Source organism: Nicotiana tabacum, chromosome 18 (genome assembly GCF_000715075.1).
Source record: "Nicotiana tabacum cultivar K326 chromosome 18, ASM71507v2, whole genome shotgun sequence".
Classification (NCBI taxonomy): domain Eukaryota; kingdom Viridiplantae; phylum Streptophyta; class Magnoliopsida; order Solanales; family Solanaceae; genus Nicotiana; species Nicotiana tabacum.
Window position 1 is genome coordinate 81,293,924 of NC_134097.1, and position 13,073 is coordinate 81,306,996.

The window sequence follows — 13,073 nt, forward strand, 5'->3', positions numbered from 1 at the left end:
CAGCAGAGATGTTACCTTTGATGAATTTGCTATGGTAAATAAGGTAACAGAAGATACCAAACAAAATGAAGGTGCTTCTAAGCAGGTGGAGTTTGAGGGAAAATTTATTTTTCCTACACAAGAAGCAGAGGAGGAAACAAATGAAGATTACCCTCTGGAAGGAGAGCCAGTAGAGGAGATTCCAACTCAGGAATCTCAACAACAACTTGAATCAATAGCAACCAGCAGGCCAAAAAGAACAATAACGAAACTTGTTCGTCTCATAGAGACGGTTGCTTGTGCAACCTCAATTGTAGCTGATGATGTTCCTACTACTTATAAAAACGCTGTCCAAAGTTCAGAAGAAGATAAGTGGAGGATTGCCATGAATGATGAAATACAGTCCCTTCATCAGAATCATACATGGAGATTGGCCAATCTCCCGAAGGGAAAGAAAGCAATTGGGTGCAAATGGGTATTTGCAAAGAAGGAAGGATTTCCTAACCAAGTAGATGTTCGCTACAAAGCAAGATTGGTGGCCAAAGGATATGCTCAAAAGGAGGGAATTGATTACAATGAAGTGTTTTCTCCAGTTGTAAAACATTCCTCCATTAGAATTATGTTGGCTTTGGTAGCACAATTGGATTTGGAACTAGTTCAGATGGATGTAAAAACTGCGTTTTTACATGGAAACTTGGAGGAGGAAATCTACATGACTCAGCCAGAAGGATTCAAAGTTGCTGGAAAAGAAAATATGGTGTGCAAACTTGAAAAATCGTTGTACGGATTGAAACAATCTTCTAGACAATGGTACAAGCGATTTGACGAGTTTATGTTGCGGCAAGGGTACAAGAGAAGCAAATACGATCATTGTGTGTATTTGCACAAGCTTAAAGATGGTTCCTTTGTATATCTTCTCCTATATGTTGATGATATGTTGATAGCTTCCAAGAATTTGGAAGAAATTGATAAGTTGAAGATTCAACTGAAGAAGGAGTTCGAGATGAAGGATTTGGGTGAGGCAAAGAAAATTCTTGGCATGGAGATAATTAGAGATAGACGTTCAAAGAAACTCTGTTTATCTCAAAAGGAATATTTGAAGAGAGTACTTCAACGTTTTGGCATAGATGACAAGACTAAGCCAGTTAGTACTCCACTTGCTTCCCATTTTAAGCTAAGTACTACTATGTCGCCAATGGATGAAGCTGAACGAGAGTATATGTCAAAGGTACCATACGCAAATGTTGTTGGTAGCTTGATGTATGCAATGGTTTGCACAAGGCCTGACATTTCACAAGCTGTTGGAGTTATTAGCAGATATATGCACAATCCAGGGAAGGAGCATTGGCAAGCTGTGAAGTGGATTCTACGGTATATTCATAATACTGTAGATGTCGGGTTAGTTTTTGAGCAGGAAGACAATCAGTCTGTAGTTGGATATTGTGACTCAGATTTTGCGGGTGATATGGACAAACGAAGATCAACTACTGGTTATGTGTTTACTTTTGCAAAGGCACCAGTTAGTTGGAAGTCTACTTTGCAGTCAACAGTTGCTTTGTCTACAACAGAGGCAGAATACATGGCTATTACAGATGCTGTGAAAGAGGCAATTTGGCTTCAAGGATTGCTAAAGGAGCTTGGTGTTGAACAAAAAGGTATCACAATTTTTTGTGATAGTCAAAGTGCTATTCAATTAGCGAAGAACCAAGTTTATCATGCAAGGACGAAGCACATTGATGTTCGGTATCATTTCGTACGCGAAATCATAGAAGAAGGTGGAGTCACGGTGAAGAAAATTCATACTACAGAGAATCCTGCTGATATGCTGACAAAGGTGGTGACTGCGGTCAAGTTTCAACATTGTTTGGATTTGATCAACATTGTTGAACACTGAAGATTGAAGATGAAGACACAACCAAAATTTGTTATTGAGAGAGAATTGAAAATGTGGAATTTTGCCAAGGTGGAGATTTGTTGAAGTTTGGCAAAATGCCAAAGTCCCACATTGGTTGGGAGTTAAGTTTGGGGGGATTTTTCCCCTATAAAAGAAGGCCTAATGTTTAGGATTGAAACACACCTCTCATTTGCCTTCTCATCTGTTTAAGGCATTTGTATCTTCTCTCTTTAGTATTATTTCACTTGTATTTTTGGAGTGAAATAAAATATTGGTTGTGTCCGAGGAGTAGGCAAAATTAGCCGAACCTCGTAAATTCTGGTGTTCCCTTTTATTGTTGTTTTATTGTCTTATTTATTATTTGGTGGCTGTCATAATTTTTGGTATAGTAGTTGTGACTTATTCACACTATATACATTTGGCTTCCGCAACACTTCTTACAGTTCGATGTGGCTCAATCTTGTCCGCAAGCCCCACTTGTTCAGTAGGTTCAGCAGCATCTGGCGCATCTGGGAGCCCCGTCTTCTCCTCAATAGTGTCATCATCAAGTGCCATCACCCCAGGAAGCGGTATCCCCTCCAGAAACTCCAAGCTGGCAAACCCTCCCATTGAAATGTGGCTCATCTTGTCTGCAAGCCTCATCTTTCTAACAGCCGCAATAGTTTCATCCCCCACTACAATTGTTTTAACTCCAGTTCCACTAAGTTATGCCAATTTTTTTGCAATAGCCTGGATAATATATGCCAAAAAGAAATTATAGATGCAAAACATCAATTAAACTCATGGTGAAACTAAACAAGATTTCATTTTGTACCTCCGTTCCAGCAGCAAACTTGTCATACTCAGACACTCCCATAGGTCCGTTCCAATAGGATTGTTTTGGCGGTTTCTAGAACTTTTTCAAAAGACAAAATAGCATCTGGTCCAATATCTAACCCCATCCAATTATCTGGAATTTTAGCTGATGGAACAACCTGAAAGGCAAAAGGAAAAAAGGATCAGCCAGCAAAAGTCGAAGACAGTAGCTACAAGTAGAACAAGATAGCATTGCCAAAAACTATTTTACCTCAGATTTAGCAGCAACCGAAAACTTGTCGGCTATCACTACATCATCAGGTAGCATTATAGATACACCTTTTTGTTTTGCCTTCGAAATAAGTAACAGCGCTAGATCAATCATGTGATCCTCTACAAGTGAGAATCCAACAGATAAATTTTGGGCCTTGTAGAAAGTAAAGATCAGACCTCCGCCAAGGATTAAAATGTTAACCTTCTCCAAAAGATTTTCTATCAGGTCAAACTTAGTTGAAAGTTTTGAACCACCAACAATGGCAGCAAATGGCCTATCTGCTTTTGCTAGATCTATAGAAAGATAGCGAAGTTCCTAAAAGCATCAAGTTTTGCGGTCAGCAACAACTGTATACAAAAATTAAGCCACCAACAAAGCAGTAAAAGAGTTCCAAGACAAACATAGAAACTGTTTTAACCACCAATTTAACCATTCAGTTCTGCTCTAAGCAGTTGAGCTAATTCTCAGTACACGCTTCTCCCAACCTTAAGAAATTTTTTTTTTCCTTACATTTTAATGTCCAAAATTCATAATTGGCACCTTTTCCATAAGGAGTCCAGCAACTGCTGGTTTCAAGTACTGAGGAACCCCTACTGTGGAAGCATACGATCCGCGTGCAGTCCTAAAGGAATCATTGACATACAAATCTGCAAGAGACGCTAGCTTAATTACAAACCCGGTTTCATTCCTGACTTCTTCTCTATGGAATCTCAAATTTTCCAATAGCAGAACCCCTCCTGGTAGTATTTCATGAACCATCTTCTCAACGTCTGGACCAATGCAATCATTTGCCATCTTGACCTGTAGGCAAAAATGGGGTAGGAAAGCTTCTTTAAACAGCCCTAGAAGAAACAATAACAAGAAAGATGCCGAGAAACAGAACGGGAAACAGACCTCAACTTCCAATAGCTGTGACAGTCTTGCAACAAGTGGCTTCAAGTTGTACCTTTGATTGTACTTATGATTGTACTCTTGACTGATATATACCGGACGACCCTGGAACCTGCAATTCAGATGATCAAAAAGTAGACAACGAGAACAAAAATTACAGAAAATGCACTAATTGTAGATGGTTATAATAAATTCACAAAGAAAATGCAAAACGATAACAAATAAAGTTACATAGAAACCAGAGAGATTTAACTCTTAACAAGGAAGTAGCATAAGATAAAGCTCAACTCTGATATCTGAAAGAACGGTAAGCAGAAAATTCATTACAAGTAGCATATGAAAACGAACAAAACCATCAGAACACCTGAAAAGGAAAAGAAGGCATGCATAGGGCCATCGGCATTACATAAAAGTCAGAATTTTAAGGTTTTTCAGGCGTATCATGGGGTATTGGGCAAGGAAGGCCAGAAACTAACATAGCAACTTGAAGAAGTATGGTCGGAAGATATTGAACTGGGTGATAGAAAACCACCAGACAAGAGATAAGGAAAGCCATAATAAACCAAAATTTCCAGATAGTTATGTATGCATTTGCAAGTTGCTAAAAACATTTTTTTTCCGCAGAATCCTATTATGCCAGAAAAATTGAAGTAGAGATTATATTATTTGTCCTGAATTCACGCGTTGAGTCTGATACCCTTTACGCTGTTTCTTCCTTTTTATGCCAATCTAAAAACACAAGCGAGAGAAAAACTTCCCCCTTCATCTTGCTCCATTGTTCCTCTAACCTCCAATCCAGAAAACCTTGAGGCCAAATTGACCAACAAAGAAAAACAAAGCTATTACCTAGAAGATACCCATTAACCAACAGTCTCTAAGCAGAATACACTTCCAAAACTATAAGCAGGCGACATTAACTTAACTATAAGAATAAACTTATAAATATGAGCAAACCAAAGGCAACAGTAAGAACATGTCCGTTGCAGTGATCTTGAACTACAACAAAATAAAACAAACAAATAAGCTCGATGGGAGATGGACAGAGAGAATTCAGAAACCGGAAACATATACCGACAAATATCAACAATAACATCTCTAAATTGGTACTAGCCTGTAGCGTCCAAGCCATACGAGCAAGCATCGTAATATTGGAATAACTATACAAGGTAAATGAAATAAAGCAAGAGAAATTTGGTTTGTAATAGTTATAGCAAAGCTTACAAGATGTGAGGCAAGAATAACACGAGCTTGGCGTTCCATCAAATACTTAATGGTTGGAACAGCGGCTTGGATTTTAGTGTCATCGGCGATGCTTAAGTCGTCATTCAACACGACGTCATTCAGATCAACTCTCACGAATACTTTCTTCTCCACCAGATCTTCTTTTGAAAAAGAACTCACGCACTTCTTCACCACCGATTCTGGAGAAAGAAACTGAAAAACAAGTGGATCAGACGTGCTCAATGATCATATAGAGAGCAGACGGCTAAGCAAATGAAATTAAAAAACTCACATTCCTCCAAAAAGGTGGTCGAGAGGAGAGATTTCGATCGAGAAATTCCGCGGGCAACATGTTGATTCAGCAAAGCAACTGAAAATACGCAAAGGTTTTTAAGAGGAGTCCTAAACTTTTTTAATCATTTTTTTTTTTTTGGACAAAAAACACTTTTGTACTACTTAAAAAAAAGTTACATAAATAAGTAAAACGCAGTATTATATTGTTGTCGTTAAAGTAATTCGCAGTATAGTACTGCGTTTTACTTTTAAAAAAAAAATTTGTAATTCGCAGTACTATACTGCGTTTTACTAAGATGCATTTGTAAAACGTAGCATAATAGTGTGTTTTACATTAAATAATTGCGTTGTACTCTGGTTTTTGCCCCCACCAATAATGAACTGACATCACAATAATTCAATACATAAAACGTAGTATTGTACTGCGTTTTACATAGAAAAATTCTACACCCCAACGTCGGACTTGCCTTATTTAAAGGCGTTTCAATTTTATAAAAATTCATTCAATACTTTATTTCAAACTTACGTTCATACTTCTCTCTTCTTCTTATCAATTATTTTTTTACAATGTCTGAAGTGGCAAAAATAAGGGTTTCACTATATTGGGGGGTGAGGTTGTGTTGGAGAATAACTCTGTGAGGTATAGCTCACCTCCACAATGTCATGTTAAATTGCCGCTTACTATGGATTACGATAAATTGGTATCGTTGTTACGTAAAAAAATGAATGAGAGGAGGCGTTCGGTTAACCTTAAAATAACCAGTAGATTTCCGTATTTAGTGACTCCGCATGGGTTTGCTTATTATTCTGCGTTTAACATCGAGGATGATGAAACTCTTAGAGATTTTTTGCTGATTCCGGATGAATATAGGGAATTTATTGTAATAAAATTATTGGAAATGTACGTCAAGGTGGAAGACGTTCCCAATAATGAGGGCGTGCATAGTAGGGATAACCGCCAGTCATCGGATGGTTATTCTGGAGCAGTTTTTGCCGGACAGATTGGTGATGAAAGAGCTTGCCTTGATTTAAACTTGTCACCACCGGCGAATGAGCAACCACAAAATAATTTTTCGACTTTAGATAATCAACAAGACGACTGGTAAACTTCAATTTTACTACGCTTTAGCGATGTTTAATTTATGTTTTAATTGGATTTGTATTAACACTCATATTTTTCATAGGGGGTACCGTCCGGATATGAATTTTACAAGTTATGACCCTGCTCTTAGTTGGAATATGCGTAGTTCTGGAGTATTGGACCATGGTGGTCCATCTGGGAGTCATCACCAACAAGAAAATATCCATCATGAAACGTCAAGACAATACGACTTGTAAGTAAAGTGATATAGCTACATCTAAAGTATTTATCTAGTTGGGTAACTTATCATTTTGTTCTTTATGTGCAGTGAAAACGAGCTTCTTGAAGCTCCTAACCTCACACAGTTTCCCAAAGACGACATATTTACTCGTGATTTGGCAGATACGCAGAGTCATGAAGATGATAGTGATTATGACAACAATGCGGATGAGTCTGGGGATGACACACCCTTCCATGATGAGGGTGATGAGGAGGAGGAAGTAAATGTTGAACCTGAGTTGACGAGGGAGAATGTTCCTCCACCTCCAGCTAGACCAAGAGTGTACGAGTCCCACGTGCCATTTCATGAGCGGAATATTCCCTACCTTGATAATTTGCCAAGCATGCCGAACGTGGATGCCCTCACAAGGGATGATGATGAATGTCGGTCAACGATGTGGGATGAGTCTAGACCAGCTGTTCTGACAAAGGGCATGTATTTCCCCGATAAAGCTCGCCTAATTAGGGCTGTAAAAATCTACAGTATAAGAGAGTGTCGTGAGATGACGGTAAGTGAGTCAACTATGGAGAAATACAAGGTTGTATGCCATAGAGACTTTATGGGTTGTCACTGGATGTTGCGTGCCACCAAGAAGAAATCAGGTTTGTGGAAAGTGGGTAAATTTATTAGCGAGCACAGATGTGAAATGGACACATACAATGAGAATCACCTCAACTTGGATGTGGACTTGATTTCTTTTGTCTTGATTCCATATTTGGAAGTGTCCATTAGGTTCAAGATTAAAGAGTGTATTACAGGCGTCCACCAGGAGTATGATTGTACTATAACCAAAAGAAAGGCATATCTCGGTCGCAAACGTGCCTTTGAACTTATTTATGGCAACTGGGATAAGTCTTTTTCAAATCTGCCCAGGTACATGGCCGCACTGCAACTCCCGGGACTGTTGTTAATGGAGGTGTGAGCAGAGTCCGGACAGACCCGAATATATTTTCAACTATGTGTTCTGGTCATTTAAACCAGCAATTGATGGTTTTGTGCATTGTCGTCCTGTTATTTCCATAGACGGTACTCATCTCTATGGAAAGTATGATATTAAGCTTTTGATTACAGTTGCAGTAGATGCCAACGGGCAAATATTTCCACTAGCTTTTGCCATATGTGCCAACGAAAGTGAAGAGACATGGACGCTTTTTTTGAACCACTTGAAGCAGCATGTTGTCAAACAGCGTTCAGGTATTTGTCTAATATCTGATCGGCATGGTGGTATTTTAAGTTTTGTACGTCACTTGCCTGAATGGCAGGAACCATATGCATACCATCGTTACTGTGTGCGTCACCTGAAGGCCAATTTCCAGAAGAAATATCCTGACAAGGCATTGCATGACTTAATGTGGTTGGCTGCAACTGAGCACCAGCAGTGCAAATTCACGAGGTGCATGGAAGCGATCCGGCAGTTAGAACCACGAGCCTATACTTGGTTGATGGGGCATGAGCTTCACATGTGGACATTGCATGCTGATGGCGGCAGACGATGGGGAGCCCTCACTACAAACGTGTTGGAGTCATTCAACGGCTTGTTGAAGTCTGCACGTGGAATGCCTGTCACTACCATGGTCCGCATGACATTCAAACAGAGTGCGGAGAGGTTTGTTGAAAGGCATGCAGCTGCATCAGCATTGATGGACAGGGGTGTTCAATTTATGCCAATACCCATGAGAAGATTTGAAAGGTCCAGGAGGTGAGCATAGTGGCATTCATTTATTCAGTATGATCATGAACGGGGTGTTTTTGAAGTTAAAACCACTATCCGCGGACACCGTGGGAATAATCTACAGACGGTGAATGAAAATAGAAGGTTATGTTCATGTGGGAAATAACGCAATATCACAATTATACAATATTAATAAGCCAAAAAACATACCAGTGCCTCGTGTCTCCCGGCATATGGTCTGTAGCGCTCGCCAAGTACATGAACGGGGTTCCCGATAATCAGTCGGGTGTGACGGCGGTACCATGATGCATACATATGAATAATGGCCTACTGGGTAAATATAGGTGCTGGCGAAATACGGTCAGCTCGCTGCTCCTTCCAAATATGGACCTACTGCTCTAGCCATCCCATATATATATCGTCCAGCCTGGAACGGTCATCTCGCTGATAGTGTATAGCCACCCATCCAGTCTCCCTCGGTATAGGCTGGGGACGGTGAAACTGACGAAGCACACGCTCTGTGGCATGATACTCAACCATATCGAAGAAGATCATTGGGACGGAGGTGCTCCGAAGCAATCGATCGATTGAGCAATAAAATGGCAGCTGAGCTAGCAACTCGTCGATGTATGGCATCCAGATGAACTACCAAATAATAACATAAAAGTGATATGCGCAACATAAACTCAATTTAAAACAAGTAAGTGTAGGTACATATTTACCTGTTTGTCCACCAGCATATCTAGCACATTCCTGATAAGGGGGAGATTATGATGAGCATCGGTCCCTCGGTAGTTCCCACGCCGGAGAATCCACCTAGAAGCTAGAGGGAGAAACGGATAAGCCTCACCAGGCGCAAGTGGTGGTAGAGGTGGCTGCAACGGCATGATCCGCTTCCAGGCCCAAACCTAAGATAAAAGGTTGATGTAAAATTTATGAGTCATTTAGACCATATAGAATTCGGAGAAATAAACAGAGTATTTGAAAATGTTGTCACCTGTAGGAGGGGCAAAAAACCACATATGTCCACCGCTGGGCCCATGCTCGCCTGGCACATGCTCCTATATAGGTATGCGAGAACAGCAACACCCTAACTGTACTGGGGTAAACCATCCAGCTGCTGAAGATGATGGAGAAAGCGCATACTCACTTTACTCCCCGAAGTGTTCGGGAACAAGACATACCCGAAAAGCAGGAGCAGTGCCAACCGTGTGTACCTCTCAATGTGGAGATCCTCAGTCTCGCCGGTAATGTCTGGGTGCAAAAATGCCATATGATCTCTGATGGCTGACAAAGCAACGTGACTGCCCCAGCATCACCCTGAGGTCTATAACCAGTAATATGCCCCATCATATCCAAAAATTGTGCACGCGTCATGGATCTAATGTACTGGGGCAGTGCTATGGCCTGTCCATCTACGCGCAGCCCGTACAAAACCTGAACATCCTCCAGCGTGATGGTGGCCTCTCCAGTGGGCAAGTGAAAAGTGTGCGCCTCCGGTCGCCACCGCTCTACCAAGGCCGTGATGAGAGACCAATCAAGCTGCATCCGTCCAAGCTCAAAAATCGTATAGAAGCCCGTAGCCTGTAGGCGCGCGACTACACGGGCATGGAAAGGATGCTCCCCGATGAACTCCCACAAATCGTCAGGTCTCCTGGGGCGGAGAGGCTGCATCGATAGTTGTCCCTCCCATACAAAGGAGGACCTATGGTCGCCCTGCAACACTAGTAGTTGATCCTCGGCAGGTCCGGGATGCGCAGGCGGAGGAAAGTCCATCTCGTCTACTATAATTTAAACAAAATTAATTGTGTGTGTTAGCTTAATAAATTAAATAATTAATTATGTTTACAATTGGACTGAATAATTATGTATGAGTTCCAAGCTCGATTTTTAAGGCCCGGTAGCACCAAGTTATCCTTAATTATTATGCGTGTCAATTTCAACATTTTTAGAATTGTGTGTGTTAGCTTAATAAATTAAATAATTAATTATGTTTACAATTGGACTGAATAATTATGTATGGGTTCCAGGCTCGATTTTTAAGACCCGGTAGCACCGAGTTATCCTTAATTATTATCAATTTCAATATTTTTAGAATTGTGTGTGTTAGCTTAATAAATTAAATAATTAATTATGTTTACAATTGGACTGAATAATTATGTATGGGTTCCAGGCTCATTTTTTAAGGCCCGGTAGCACCGAGTTATTCTTAATAATTATTCGTGTCTGTCACACCTCCTTTTTCGCCCGCGCCGCCGTGAAGGGACGTGGAAGGGAGTTTTTTCCCATTAAAGGACAATCGAAACGGGATTTATTTATTTATTTCAGAGTCGCCACTTGGGAGATTTATGGTGTCCCAAGTCACCGGTTTTAATCCCGAATCGAGGAAAAGAATGACTCTGTATTACAGTCCGCAAATCAGAAATCCGGATAAGGAATTCTGTTAATCCGGGAGAAGGTGTTAGGCATTCCCGAGTTCCGTGGTTCTAGCACGGTCGCTCAACTATCATATTCGGCTTGATTATCTGATTTTATACAATTATGAACCTACATGCAAATTTTAATTGTTTACCGCTTTGTTATTATTTATTCAAAGAATTGCAACGTCGTGAGAATGCATCTCGAATTGCGCCACATAAATGTACCCACAATTTTTGATACGTTCCAACTTCGTTGAGATTTGGATTTGGGTCACATAAATGTGCACCCGAGTTTAGGAAAATAACATTATTAAATACGCGCCTAAAGACTAACGCGTTGTTATTTTGAGAAAAGGCGTAAAGTTCGGTATGCGGCCTGCCTCGAAATCTAGACATTCGAAATAACTATCCGTTGAGGGCCCCGCAATTTGTGTATTCTTGTTTGTCGAGGCTCGTCTCATTCGTTATTTTTTAAAGGAATTTGCAACGTCATGGACATGCATCTTGAACCACGCCACAATCAATGTACCCGTGATTAGCGACACATTTTGACTTCGTTGAGATTTGGATTTGGGTCACATAAATGTGCACCCGAGTTTAAGAAAGTAAATTGTTAAAGGCGCGCCTAAAGTGACTAGTGTATCATTATTTTGGGTAAGACCATGAAATTTGCTAAACGACCGATGCCGAAATCTATACAATTATTAACCAATTATTGAGGGCCCCGCAACTTGTGCATTTTATTGGGCGAGGCTCATCTCATTTAGTTTAAAAGGATAATCCTAAAGTGCCTACATTTTTTCTATTAAATTTGTCTCTAAAAATGAAAGAGAAAAGGTCCTAATTTATTTATATGCTTACGAGTTGTTATAGTCGGGTTCCGAACGCAATTTGTTAAATCAGAATGTAAACACAATATGGACAGCCCGTTGGCCAACGTGGGCCCAGGTTCACCGCATGTAGTATTAAATGTGACTTGGGCCGTCTTATTCCAATATTGGGCCTAGTTAATTATTTCTACACATGTTCACAATTTTTGCACTTACAGAAATATAAGATGATAGTATCTAACTAAGCAAGTTACATGCAAGTTTTAGAAAGAGAAATTAATTGGAATGAAGTAACTTAAGGGTCTAGTTTTAATCCTAAATTCAAACAATTGATTGTTGGAGCTAGATTGCCATGATATTAAAACAGTCTACTGGCCTGGTTTTATTTAACATGCATTTGAACTTATACTACCTAATAACCAAACTAAAACAACGGGACATTATTGACTACATTACTATAACACTGTCCAGTTATACAGAAGTGGCAAAATTTTTTTACAAAACAGTAGTGTCCTAAGTACAATCAGTAACAAAACTAAATCAAATTAAAACTTCAACTCTCTATTTGTATTTATGCTTCATGTTTCAGCTTACAGTAACCAGCGTGTCAGTTGTGTACCTGATATTGGAAGCAAAAGAAGAGGAAGATCAGCAAAAATGCAGTAGCATATAACAACAGCAACACCCCGCAACAAGTAACAACCAGCAACGAGAAACCAGTGACCGATTTTAAAATCAAGCAAAAAATCCAGCAATAACCAGTGAAGTAGTAGCAAATAACCAACCAAACTCAAGGAACAAACCAAATGAAAATCCAGAAACACCAACAACAATCAACGGGCAGAAACAAAGTGAACCTTTTTTAGATTGAAAGACCAGTTAATGTTTAACCCTTAAATTCTGACCCCTCTGTATATCCAGTGAATTTTTTTTTCAAAATGAATTTTCCCTCTATATATCCAGTATATCTAGAGTGTATATCGGGTGTATACTACTCTCTCTTTAGATTTCCAGAATGTTTTTTCTGTTCCGAAAAATCCTCAAATCTCTCTTAATGTTCAGAGAATCCCCCCTTAAACTCTCTTCAAAAATCCGTCTTCCGAAAAATCCTCAAATCTCTCTTAATGTTCAGAGAATCCCCCCTTAAACTCTCTTCAAAAATCCGTCTTCGAATCTGCCCTCCAACTTGTGTCAACCTCCTTATTTATAGCCAAACTTCAAGCACTCAACTTAATTTCCATCATATTCTACCCATCCCCCTTTTGAATCCCACTACTTAATGTTTTGTCCCCCACTATATTAAACAAATATTAATTCCCACTAACACATACCTTTTCTTTATTTAATTCTCTTATTCTCCACTACCGCATGCTTTGTCCCCCACTATATTAAACAAATATATTAATTCCCACTACCACTTGTCTTGTCCCCCACCATGTATT

General features: G+C 39.8%; 1 pseudogene; it reads right to left on the minus strand.

Moving 5' to 3' along the window:
• Positions 1-2,080: 2,080 nt before the first annotated feature.
• On the minus strand, positions 2,081-7,978 carry LOC107811545 (phosphoglycerate kinase, cytosolic-like; annotated as a pseudogene).
• Between the last annotated feature and the right edge of the window lie 5,095 nt (positions 7,979-13,073).